The sequence below is a fragment of the Podarcis raffonei genome, chromosome 13, assembly GCF_027172205.1.
Source record: "Podarcis raffonei isolate rPodRaf1 chromosome 13, rPodRaf1.pri, whole genome shotgun sequence".
NCBI classification, from domain to species: domain Eukaryota; kingdom Metazoa; phylum Chordata; class Lepidosauria; order Squamata; family Lacertidae; genus Podarcis; species Podarcis raffonei.
Window position 1 is genome coordinate 17,505,708 of NC_070614.1, and position 13,133 is coordinate 17,518,840.

The 13,133-nt window shown below is 49.6% G+C and overlaps 1 protein-coding gene across 2 annotated transcripts in view; it reads right to left on the reverse strand.

The window, feature by feature from the left end:
- The window catches only part of LRRC4B (leucine rich repeat containing 4B), a 143,015-nt gene extending 134,029 nt beyond the window's left edge, over positions 1-8,986 (reverse strand). Inside the window, exon 1 of one of the 2 annotated variants that reach the window (XM_053361312.1) lies at positions 8,567-8,986. The gene's annotated coding sequence lies outside the window, so the exon portion shown is untranslated. Of the gene's footprint in view, positions 1-5,143; positions 5,299-8,566 lie in introns of those variants that run through there. The other variant, XM_053361314.1, reaches the window with a different exon arrangement.
- Between the last annotated feature and the right edge of the window lie 4,147 nt (positions 8,987-13,133).

Consider the following 13,133-nt stretch of genomic DNA (forward strand, 5'->3'; position numbering starts at 1 on the left):
GGGTTGCAGCGCTCATCTCGCTTTATTGGCCGAGGGATCCGGCGTACAGCTTCCAAGTCATGTGGCCAGCATGACTAAGCCACTTCTGGCGAACCAGAGCAGCGCACGGAAACGCCGTTTACCTTCCCACCGCAGCGGTACCTATTTATCTACTTGCACTTTGACGTGGTTTTGAACTGCTAGGTTGGCAGGAGCAGGGACCGAGCAACGGGCGCTCACCCTGTCGCGGGGATTCGAACCGCCGACCTTCTGATTGGCAAGTCCCAGGCTCTGTGATTTAACCCACAGTGCCACCTGCTCCCTACTGCCATTCGATTTCCTGTCCTTTAATCTATGTCTGGGATGGGTAACCTGTGGCCCTCCAGAATGTTATTGGACAGACACCAGCTCCATTCGGTCCCAGTCAGCATGGCCAATGGTCAGAGACAATGGAAGCTGTAGTCCATCATTAACATCTGGAAGTCCACAAGCTTCCCCATTCATCTTCTTCCCTGTCCCTTCTCAACAGCTGTGTGCCACCCTTCCTTCTGCCACCCACCTCACTATCTCTAACCAAACTTGGGTTTCCAGCTGTTCTTGAACTACAACTCCCATCTTCCCTTGCTAGCAGAACCAGTGGTCAGGGGTGATGGGAACTGTAGTCCAAAAACGGCTGGAGACCCAAGTTTGGGAAACCCTGCTTTAACCCCTTTCACCACTGGAGCTCTTTCGCAATGCCAAGCAAGTTGCCACGCCAAGGCAATTGCTCAGGATCCCTGCTACAGCCAACGTATTCCTATGCCACTTGAGAGGGTATTTCGATTTCTTGGGACAAAGTGGAAACTCCTAGATTTATTTTCTGGGGAGAGGGAAGGGGCCCCTGATGTTCTCTAAAGGCAACTGTGCAGGATCCAAGCAGATCCTAATGATCTGATTACTTTTGGTTTAATAGATTGCAATGACCACTTGCAAATCCTGTGACCTCTTGTGGCCACTGAGAAGGAAAGGAGTGTATTTCACTGGCCACGTGGTATCATTCTGTTTACTATGCTTTTTTCAGGGCACTTGCTCAAGGCTCAGGTGGCCTCAGTGGCCCGGAGTGCCTTCCATCAGCTTCGGCTGGTGGCCCAGCTACGCCCCTACCTGGACAGGGATAGCCTAACTACTGTTGTCTATGCTCTGGTAACTTCAAGGTTAGATTACTGCAATGCGTTATACGTGGGGCTGCCTCTGAAGACGGTTCAGAAACATCAGCTAGTGCAGAATTCAGCATCCAGGTTGCTCACTGGAACAAGACAGTTTGAGTATATTACACCGATCCTGGTCCAACAGCACTGGCTACCAATTAGTTTCTGGGCCCAATTCAAAGTGCTGGTTTTGACCTATAAAGCCTTAAACAGCCCAGGACCGCAATACCTCAAGGACCGCCTCTCCTCATATGAACCTACCCGGACCCTGAGATCATCTTCTAAAACCCATCCTCAAGAGGAGGCAACACAAGAACGGGGCCTTCTCTGCTGTGGCTCCCCGTCTGTGGAATGCTCTCCCCAGGGAAGTTCACCTGGCACCTTCATTATACACCTTAAGGTGCCAGGCAAGAACTTTCCTTTTTAATCAGGTCTTTGGTTGACCTGATGGGCATCCTATACCCTTTTATAATGTGGCTCTTTTCGGGGGGGGGCGGTTATTGGGTTGTTGTTTTTATTCTGATTATATATGTTGTGATCTTTTCTGTGAACCGCCTGAGACCTCTGGTTATAGGGCAGTATATGAACTCAAATAATAAAAATAATAGTAATAATGATGATGATGATGATACATGTATGCACATGTACACACACACACATCCCAAAAAACCAGTGCTACAAAATGACTAACCCATTAGGGACCCGAGTCAGGCCCAAATTCCACGTGGTGATCTTGCCATAAAGTTGATCCACAGCTCCCCATCGCAGGAAGGGATGATAATTTATAATGTATTCTAAATTCCTATGGGGTTGTATCCAACCAAGTTCGGCTCAAGGTAGACCCACTGAACTGTATGACCCCAGTTAGCTACGCCCATTAATTTCAATGGGCCTACTTCTGAGTATGACTAACATTGAATACAACCAGTTACAAATTGCTTAAGTGGCAGTCTTGCTGTGAATAACAATCAGACCTGCGAAACGTTTCCAATTCCCAGGAGCCAGTTCTGCACGGTCCAAGGAATAAAAAACAGGTCACTTTCGTAGGCAACTGGCGTCCTGATAGCAACCGTTATCATTTCAGTTCAGAATGATTTCCATGATATAATACGTCCTTGCCATGATGGCACAAATGCTACACACACATCTGGGAAGAACATACAGTGGTACCTCGGGTTACATACGCTTCAGGTTACACACGCTTCAGGTTACACACTCCGCTAACCCAGAAATATTGCTTCAGGTTAAGAACTTTGCTTCAGGATAAGAACAGAAATTGTGCTCCGGCGGCATGGCAGCAGCGGGAGGCCCCATTAGCTAAAGTGGTGCTTCAGGTTAAGAACAGTTTCAGGTTAAGAACGGACCTCTGGAACGAATTAAGTACTTAACCTGAGGTACCACTGTATAAGAACAGCCCTGCCAGATCAGGCCAGGAGTCCCTCTAGTCATAAAATCATAGAGCCCTAAGGGCCCTCAAGTCCAACCCCTCACAAACCAGGAATCTCAAAAAAGCAACCTCTGCTTAAGAACCTCCAGGGAAGGAGAGTCCTCAACTTCCCAAGGGAAGACCGCTCCACTGTGAAACAGCTCTTACTGTCGGAAAATTTTCCCATACGTTTAGCCGGAACGCCCTTTCTTGTAACTTGAAGCCATGGGTTCGAGTCCTACCCTCCAGAGCAGCCCTGGGGATATTGGAAGATGGCTACCAGCCTCCTCTTTTCCAGGCTAAACCTACCCAGCTCCCTGATCATCACAGCAGCCTGGCATGCAGAAATAAAGGAGGGCAAGCTTTTCCAACTGCTTCCAGAAATATAATAATAAATAATAATAATATAGGGACGCGGGTGGCGCTGTGGGTTAAACCACAGAGCCTAGGGCTTGCCGAACAGAAGGTCGGCAGTTCGAATCCCCACGACGGGGTGAGCTCCCGTTGCTCAGTCCCTGCTCCTGCCAACCTAGCAGTTCGAAAGCACATCAAAGTGCAAGTAGATAAATAGGTACCGCTCTGACGGGAAGGTAAACGGCGTTTCCGTGCGCTGCTCTGGTTCGCCAGAAGCGGCTTAGTCATGCTGGCCACGTGACCCGGAAGCTGTACGCCGGCTCCCTCGGCCAATAAAGCAAGATGAGCGCCACAACCCCAGAGTCAGTCACGACTAGACCTAATGGTCAGGGGTCCTTTTACCCTTTACCTTTAATAATAATATAGCCCAACCCAGCCCTCCCTCTTATATTTTCATGTGCTAGGCTGTTGTGAAAGTCACTGTTTGTTTGGCTTTTTAGGACATTGCATATATCCTCCTGCTTTTCCTGCAAGGAGCACAAGTATGGCGTTCTAACCCCCTTCACTTCATACTTACAGCAACCCTGAGAGGTAAGTTAGGCTGACAGATCACGTGGGTGCTCCCAGACTGTCGCCTTTTTCCAGACCCTCCAAGTGGTCCCTATTTTCCAGGGATAAAATTGCAGTGCTCAGAATTGGACACAGTCCATCGTCCTGTTCTCACAGTGGGCAGCTAGGTGCCTGCGGAAAGCCCCAAACAAAGCTCCCAAACACACCAGCACTTTTCCTTCTTGCAGCATCCAGCAACTGGAGTCAGAAGGATAATAGCCTGTGGCAGCGGAGGCAGAAAGCCATCGGGGTTAGTAGCCACAGATAGCCTCCCACATTCCCTAAGGGGAGATTTGCTTAGCTAGGGGTCTCAGTAACTGCAGGTGGGTGGCTAGATTCCAAATCCTCACAGTCTACTACAAGTCACACCTCTTGGAGAAGGGGCTCCAGCTTAGTGATAAGAGAGCAAAAACTTGGCATTCTGAAGATCCCAGAATCACTCCCTGCCATTTCCAGTTAAAGAGGATCAGGGAGCAGATGATGGGAAACAGCCTCTGCCTTAGAGAGTGGCTGTCAGTCAATGTGGGCAGTCCTGCCCCCGATGGACATGTGGCCTGACCTACCACAGACCCTCCAAGTGTCCCTGTTTTCCAGGGACAGTCCCAGATTTACAGAAGCCATCCCAGTTTCCGATTTGATCCCGGAATGTCCCATTTTTCTTTCGGGCGTCCCTATTTACATAGGAGAAATGTTGGAGGGTTATGCGTGTCGTCCCCCCCCCCCCGCCCCCGAGCCAAAGACATAAGTAACTATACAACTTTTAGAAGACATCTGAAGGCAGTATGGGGAAGTTTTTTTAAAAAATGTTCAATGTTTTATTATGTTTCTATATGTGGTGGAAACCACCCAGAGTGGCTAGGGCAACCCAGTCAGATGGCTGGGGTAGAAATAATAAAATTATTATCATGGAACGGGACGTCCCTATTTTTTCATTGGAGAAAGGTTGGAGGGCACCTTCCTGCATTCCTATACGGCTGCCACTGCTTAACACACCACACTTTCTCCCTGTTTCTGCACCGAATAAATACAACATGGTTCCTTCCACTTCCGTCCTTTTCGCACACACTCACGCAGCGGCAGATTGTTTCCTCCGCACACCTTCTACGAGAAGGAAATTCACATCGCCCTCCCTCTTCCCCTAGTCCCACCATGGAGACTAATGCGAACTGTTTTGTACATCGGAGCAGAATTTTGGGAGGGGGGTGGGCAGCGAAGGCAGCACAATTCTGGGGCAGAAACTAAAGGGGGTTCTCATTCCTTTTCCTTCCATCCCCATTCTCCTCCTTCCCATTGCCATGGTAACTGTTTCTATCAGAGCTTCTTGGCCACCTTTTCTGGCAGCTGTAGCCATGTAGAGTTTATATATGTATATAATTCTTACTCTGAATATATATTATACGCGCTCTCACACACACACACACACCCCAAAGCTGAGGGATGTAATTAAATTTACAAGTACAGGCCTAAGCTCATGGTATAAATTCGCAGTTAACAAGTCAGCTGTTTGCACTACAGATTAATCCCCAAAGCTTCATGATACCTCCCCAACTGCCTGTCCCCAACATTCTCCTGTCAACAATGAACTTACCGGAAATTAAGGAGCGAAAGCAACATCTGCCTAGGCCTCTTTCCCCACCTGTCTTCAGCAGCAACTGATGTGTGCTCTGCACAAATGCACCGCGCCGGCATCCCTCTCAAATGTGACCTTTGCCAAACAGCTTCCTTGATCTTCCATTGCCATATTTGCACATGCACAAAGGCACAAACACGGAGCTCCCTGTTCCCTTCTGCCGAAGAGGAAGGAGGGTCGCCGTGTGCAATCATGACCCTCTTTTCCCCATCCCCGACCCCCCCAGAAATCCCAGGGAACAGGAGTATGGAAGACCTGCCAGTCACATCAGACTGTACTGCGTAAGATACACCACCTGCCTAATTAAGTCCTAGCCTGCTTCTCGTGTCTTTATTTCCCAAAATGTCCCTTGTGTTAGCCTCTTTCACAGTCAACTCACACAGAAGCACATACAAAATTTCGCCGCACCCCATGCTTGCAAAACATAGCCATCCCCAAGCAATCAATTATGGGATTCTACTTCGGCAGCTTCATTCTTACCTACACCTGTAGGATCCTCTAATCTGTTATCATAATCTCATTGGTACTGCAGTCACTCAAAACCAATCTCAGAGTCCACACTACAATTAACCCTCCACTGCTTCCGGGTTATTTGTTTGCGGGGACAATTGCACATGGAATGGGCCACATCGCCAACATGCTAACTGAGCACAGAAAAGGAAGGCATCAAAGGAGCATTGCGCTGCCAGAAAGACTCAGAGGGTGTGACGCTTCCCCCAAATGAACCCCTCAAATCCTAGCACCCGCAGCTCCTCACAAACCAGAACAGCACCTCCATATCCGCTCCTCAGTCCAAGCATCTACAGCAACCTTAAAACCCCTGCAGAGGCTCCCCCACCCACAATGTTAATGGCATCGGTTTGCAATTCCACTATCTCCAGTCCCCTCAAATTCCCTTGCACCAATATCCCACTCGCAGTCTGTAAGGTAACCATGACAACAAACAGCTTGTTCTGAGGCTTCTAGACACGTAGGCCTAGTTCCCACAAATGTGGAGGTAAACCTGTGTCTTGACTGTACCACTTCAGACTGCAGGTACAGGCCCATGTGAGTGGGTGCTCCTCCATACAAATTAGTAAGTCCCTTCATGTAGAAAACTATGGTGTCAGGGCGAAGGGTTCAGGCCTAGCTTTCTCCATTAATTTTACATACAGAAGAACTTGGGTTTATTATTATTATTTTCAGTATGGAGGAGCATTCAGCTCCTACCTGCACTTTGAAGTAGCACAGGTGACCTTCCTCACCTCCTGTTTGTAAGACAGAGGTTTCACTGCGGAAGGGGGTTGGCCACCCATACAACAACACCATGTCTCAGCAAACTTAAATAGTTTAAGGCGAAAGGTGGATTGGTACAATGTGGGAATGCAACCCAAGAAGGCTAGGACTAGCAGGGACCGGATTGTAGATTGTGGGGTATAGGAACAGAATCGTAGGGTTTGCTGATGGGGTGGGAGCAGGGGTAGATTTCAAGGGGGGTGAGGCAGGCCCAGAGAACCTATTTTAAAAGGATAAAGGCCTACATCATTACGATTTGAGAGGCTCAGTATTTACCCTTTCGTATTTTTTATCTTTCACTCCTTCGATAAACAGAAAACAACAGAAATGTCTGGAAAATTAACTTGCTTTAAACATTGCTTTAATCAAAAGATTGCATCGCACAGCTGCCATTAAAGAGACTATGGAACCACAGATTATTATTTTTTTCCACATGTCTGTTTGACTTGCCTCGTGGCCTGAGTGCTTAATGCCGAACGGCAGGACACGAGGAGCCACAATTTGACGGAACGTGGTTGAGTGCGAGGGGGGAAGCCTACATTTTTTTCTTGGGTCAGAATCCCACCCCCCTGGACAAGAGAAGCAGAAAGCCCACTTGCACTCCTGGAAGAGGGAAGAGGAAGAAGCACAAATAAAGGAATGGGGATAGCTGGGCTTACAAGCCAATATGCTCCCTTCCATTGGGGTACAGAGGGGTGTTGACAGAGCCCTCCGGGGAGAGGGGTTTAGGATCCTTGAAATAATTTGCACCCAGATAAGTGCATGAGGTGGGGTGGGAAGGGGTGAGGGGACACAGAAGCCAGTGGGGACCGAGATGGGAGGGGAACCAAATAACTCAGACTAGCATGTTAAGAGTTATGCAAAAGAAGTATTTAAGGGTCATCAATGGAGAAGAGGAGGAAACTCAGCAGGTGTTAAACCCAACAGTGCAGGGAAACCAGGTAGTGTTATAAGAAGGGGAGCTCAGCCCCCCCTGGAACAGGGAAGCAGGTAGGCCTCGTTTGGGGTATATAGTCACTATGTGGGTGAGGTCATGGGTTCAAGATGCTTAAACCTCATGGCAGGATTGGGGAAGGCCTAGTCTGTCAAGGTGGGAGGGCAGGTCATTAGGAATATGTTGGCACAGAATATTCTTGTGGGAATCTGTGGGTCTTGTGAATCTTGGGCGTGGGTAAGTTTAAGGGGGGAACGGAGGACCAGGAATGACTTCAAGTAGTCCCCTGTGACACATAAGTGAAGAGGGGTTTGGCCCTGAAACAGAGGGGGGGTTGCTTCTAGGAGAGAAAAGAAATGAGTTGGGTCTATTGACAGTAGGGAGGAAATTCCAGAGAAAGCCAGAGGATAAGGTGAGAGGGAACCTGACTGTGGGGAGGCCTGAGGTAATGGAGGCAAGAGCGGAAAGACGCATTTATTGGAACCAGGCCTGGATGGGGATATATGGGGCTCATCAGGAGAGGAACACACACAACACACACACCCTACCCATTGTGGAGGTGTGGCATCGGGCCTGAGTAATAAGCACAGCTTGAGGGGAAAGCAAAGTGTGTTGCTATGGGAGCAGGCAATGAAGGGGAGGGGGCTAAACCTGAGAGGGGGGCTCTTTAGAGGACATAGTAAGTGAAAGCTTGCGAGACATATTTTTGGCGACGACAACGTTAGATTAAATGGGGGCTAGCTGGACCTGGGAGAGCAGGGTACAGTGGGAGGAGGGTTAGGCTACCAGGCCAATGGGGGGGGGAGGTAGCAAAGCAGCATCTTTCTGGCGGCGGGGGGGGGGGGTTTAAGATGGTGCCGTTTCCATAGCAACTTCCATCCATCATCCCCCTTACCTTTGCTCCTGTCCTATCAGTCCCACCTACCCCCCCCCGCACTGAATCACTGTCCCAATCTCACCCCTTACTCCTCCTAAGAATCATTTGCGCGCCCCTTCCTCCTCCCATATCGTGTATGAACCGCAATGAATCCCTGCCCCAATCTAGCCTTTTCCCATCCTTCGATAGATGAGAGCGCCCTTTCATTCGGGCTGCATATTTCCACCCCACCCCACCACCCAAAAACCCCACCACCACCCAGCCATCCTCATCACCCCTTTACCCACACACTCACCAGAGTGGGGGTCGTCGTGGAGGCAGCATCCCCTGCGCGCTTTTCTCCGGCAACGTTGGCGCAGCTGGTTGTTCTCTCTCCTCCGCGTGCCCAGTTGGGGGGGCAAAGGCGCGCGGGGGGAGGCTGCAGGCTCTCCCCCAGTCCCCTTAATGTTTGGGCTCCATACAGATCCCGGATCAGACCCAACGGGAGCCCCGCCAAGGCCTTGGGGAGGGGGCGAAGATGGAGCGGCAGCAAGCGAAGACCCACACGCAAAGCGAGCAAGCAAGCGAGCACACCCCAACCCCTCGTCCTGGCTCCGACCCGACCCGGCTGCCAAGGAAGAAGCCGACCCAACCAGCCAGCCAGCCAACCAACGGCGTCGGGAGCGCTGCAGCAAAAGCGCTCCTGCGAGGAGCAGGGACGCGAGTGGAATACTAATAGTGGGAAGGAGGGGTGGGGGGGGAGGAAGCGGGGAGGGGGAGGGGGAGGGGAGAGCAAGTGAGACCGGGGGGGGAGAAAAGGAGGGTAACGCGGGGAGCGACTTAGGGAAGGAGCGAAAGCGATGGAGCGAGCAAAAGAGAGAAAGAGAGAGCGTGCGTAAAAAGGGTGATGGTGGTCAAGGCGCAGCGAGCGAGAGAAGACGGTGGCAGAGAACTGGGGCGGGAGGGGGCAGGTGGGAGGATTAGGCGTGGTGGGCAGAATATTGATGTGGGGAAGACCCCGGAGCTGGTCCCCGTGTCTTAGAAGCAGGTGGTCTCCCTGCCTGCGCCCCTGGTTGGTTTTTACCAAAAATGCAGCGGGGAAAGGAATGGCTACGTTGCTTTGGTTGGGCCACTTATTGGAAAGCGAGCTCCTCGCGACGCCACCCCGCGCCTTCGTTCAGATCGACGTAGCGGTCATTATTCTGGAGAGGAAGACGGATCGGGCCGCTCTGGAGAGGCTTGTGGTTTGGTTTGGCTTGGCTTGGCTTGTCTGCTCCAGGCCTTCTTCACAGCTCTCTGGCTCTCGCTCTCTTTCCCCCCGCTGCCCAATTATGGAGATTGCAAGTGTGTGTGTGTCTCGGGTTGGTTGGTTGGTTGGTTGGTTGGTTGTTTTGGGTCGGGAATCCGAGGGACAGGAGGATGTCGAGGGAGCGCAGCTCTGGATAGATCCCAGGACCTGCGGCGAAAGGGGCACTGAGATGGTGCGGGGTGACCAGATAGGAGGAGAAGAGCAGGTCATCCGCCGCCCCTTTCATCACTGAGCAGACAGAGTCGCATCATCATCATGCCAGCCAAATAATAATAATAATAATAATAATAATAATAATAATAATAATAATAATAATAATAAAAAATGTACTCAAGTGTCATTTGCGTTAAGAGATGAATGAACTTGATTAGGAACTGTTCATACACCACAGACAGGGAACCTGTAGCCTGCCAGATATTTTTTTTTACAACTCCCATGATCCCTGACTACTGAACACAAGGTCTGGAGGTGATGGAAGTTGGAGTCCAATAAGATCTGGGAAGGTCACAGGTCCCCCCATTGCTGCTTTCTAGTTAATCTCACCGCTCCTTGGGCTGTCTTGGGACTACGTATGGCTGTCATTTGGAGTCAGGAAAACAAAAAGCTGAGTTCCTTAAATTTGAACTCTTGTGGTTTCTGTAAGGAAACCTGTGGCCCTTCAGATGTTGTAGGGCTACATTTCCCATCATCACTGACCACTGGCCATGGAAGTTGGAGTCCAAGAATAGCCAGAGGGCCATGCAAGTTGTCCACCTCCGCCAGAAAGTCATGTCAGAGTCTGCTTTGGAATGAACAAGGTGCCAGTGCAGTGGGGTGGAGAAGGAGTGAGAGTTTGAGACAAAAGGAGTAAGTATTGTTTACAATAAAAAGATGTACAGTAACGCTGCAACAACTCATCTTTGCGGCTACAATCTCCTGGGTGACGCGGACGTCATTGTGCAGTTGAATGCAAATGTACTCCATCCATTTCCCTCCCTCCCCCCTCCATGCAGCCCCGGGCACTGGCAACCCACACTATGCCACTGTGTGGCCTTCCAGATATTGTTGGACTTACTAATTCCCATCAGCCCGAGCCAGTGTGTTCAAGGTGAGGGGTGATGGGAGTTGTAGTCCAGCAACATCTGGAAGGCCATAAATTCCCTATCTCTGGCCTAACCAGTATGAAACTGACAGCCACCCCTCCAAAAGTGTCATTCTATGGGTGATATGACTTCTTTGTATCGCTGCAACAACAGCAACCTACAACCATAATTCCTCCATGGGCTCAGCTTGTCTTTTCCAATTTCACACTTGATCCTATGTTGATCTCACTTGTGGTCCATTAACAAGTTACTATCAGCCACAAGCCAGGACACCCTCAGCCCCATATGGTGGTAACTCAGAATTCCCACTCAGCATCCCTTTCAGCAGAGGAAAATTTTAAATTCATATCTTCCTACCTACCTCAGCACCAAGAGGGGATATTAAATCCCACTCTGCAGATATTTGCTTAACAACATCTTCAAATATCTCAAGGGATATTTGAGGGAACAAGCTTGGTTTCTCCTGCTTTGGTGGGTAGGACTTGAACCCATGGCTTCGAGTTACAAGAAAGGAGATTCCAACTCAACATCTGGCACTTTCTGATGGTAAGAGCTGTTCAGTGAAAAGGTCTCCCTTGGGAGGTTGTGGAGTCTCTTTCCTTGGAGGTTTTTAAGCAGAGGTTGGATGGCCAGCTGCCGTGGATCCTTTAGCTGAGATTCCTGCATTGCAGGGGGTTGGACTAGATGACCCTCGGGGTTCCCTCCCAGCTATACAATTCTATGATTCTATGAACTATTTGTTCATTTTAGAAAAATGCTTCAAAAATCGGTGTGGGAACCATCAGTTTGCCATTCTTGGCAAGACAGGGCCTGCGGTCAGTCATAAATAAATGCAGACCATATGCGTTTTGTGATCCAGGTTTCCTGAGGTCACTTTCTGAAATATACTCGGAGTCGAGTGTGGATTTCATGCTCTTTATTCAGCTCATAGTAGTGAGGAATGCAAGTTCCCCCAAAGTGTCTGCTTTATATACATTATTGTCACAATGGGCCCCACATGATTGGCTAATTCCGGGATTCTCCTGTAGGCCAATCAGGTTGCGGATTCACTTCCACCTGGAGCTGGATTGGGTGGCTCCTGCGGACCAATCAGACTGCTGCATTTTGGATCCTATTCAACTCAGTACATAACACTTTCTGAAGCTGGAATTGCCACCGGTGAAACATTCTGCTCTATTGACCAGGTGTGGAGAGACAGCTAGACTCCTAGTTCTGTTTATATCGGGAGTAACCAATCCAAAGGCTTTATGTTGCCTGCCAGTCACAGGAGCTGCCAATCAGTCTTAATTCTGCTTATGCCTGCTTCTCAAAGGGGCTGTTGTTCCATGCCTTCGGTTCCCAGAGGGGAGTGAACATAGACAGTCCGGAAAAACTGACTCAGCGACGTCCCACCTTCAGGAAACAAAATTTCTGGTTCAGGACCTGGCATCTCTGTCAAGGGATGTCTAATGATCTCACATGTCCTAAGAATGTCCTTATTAGTAGATACATTGTCCAGTTCCAGGCTCCTGTTATATTGTCCAGCTCTTTGCCTCGATCCCAGAAACTTGTTCAGTGACCGCCACACCAAGCGCTGGTTTTTCGGGGTCACCCCTCCCCTGGCTGTTCTCGATATAACCACCTCCACACACCAGCTGTAAAACTGGTACCCACGCAGAGCGAGGTGTGAGTGGTAGCTGCTGCTGCTTACGCATGGCATAAATTAGCACCCAGAGCTAAGGCCAAGCAAAAATGGGTCAGAAATCCAGACAACCTGAGGCTCCCCGGTGTTAGTTGTTGCTGACAAAATATTAAAAATGTTTAAGGCCACCCAAAATTTAAATCCCCCCTTCTCCCTCTGACCCCTACTCACCGGAAGCTACATGCACACATTTTTCCATGCCTCCACCAGAAATCATACATCTCTAAACAGTGTGACACGCTGTTAGGTGGAGAGAAAAAAATGTGTGACATTTGTGGATAAAGGAAAGGCAGTCCTATCGTCAGAAAAGGTGCTGAGCTGCCTTCTGAAAGGTGCTGAAAGGAGCTGCAACAGATTTTGGGAAGCAAGCAAACATGTGCAGTTGTGCAATAAGCCAGGAGCCTCGACAAATTATGGACCAGCCACGACAGGTACGATGAGCTCGCTTGGGTGGCATCCCTATCTTCACGAAGTAGCCATATAATCCCATTATGGCACTCTGACATGACAAAATGCGTTCCAAAGAGCTTGTGGCTCCACGGCCTGGATTGATCACCTAGGGGAGGACCATAGCTCAGCAGCCTCATGATTTGCACGACAACAGTCCAGTATCAATCCCTTTCGTCTCCTGGCAGGACTGGGAAAGACCCCTGGAGTCCTGCTGTCGATCGAAAGCAAAGTAAGTGTAGTACACAACCGGGAAGGGAAACCTTTTCATCCCACATTCTGTCATGGATAGCTTTCTGGGGATCACATGTCAGTGGTGATTCGAGTCAAAGGAAGAAGTAGATGGAGCAATGAGTTGTTGTTG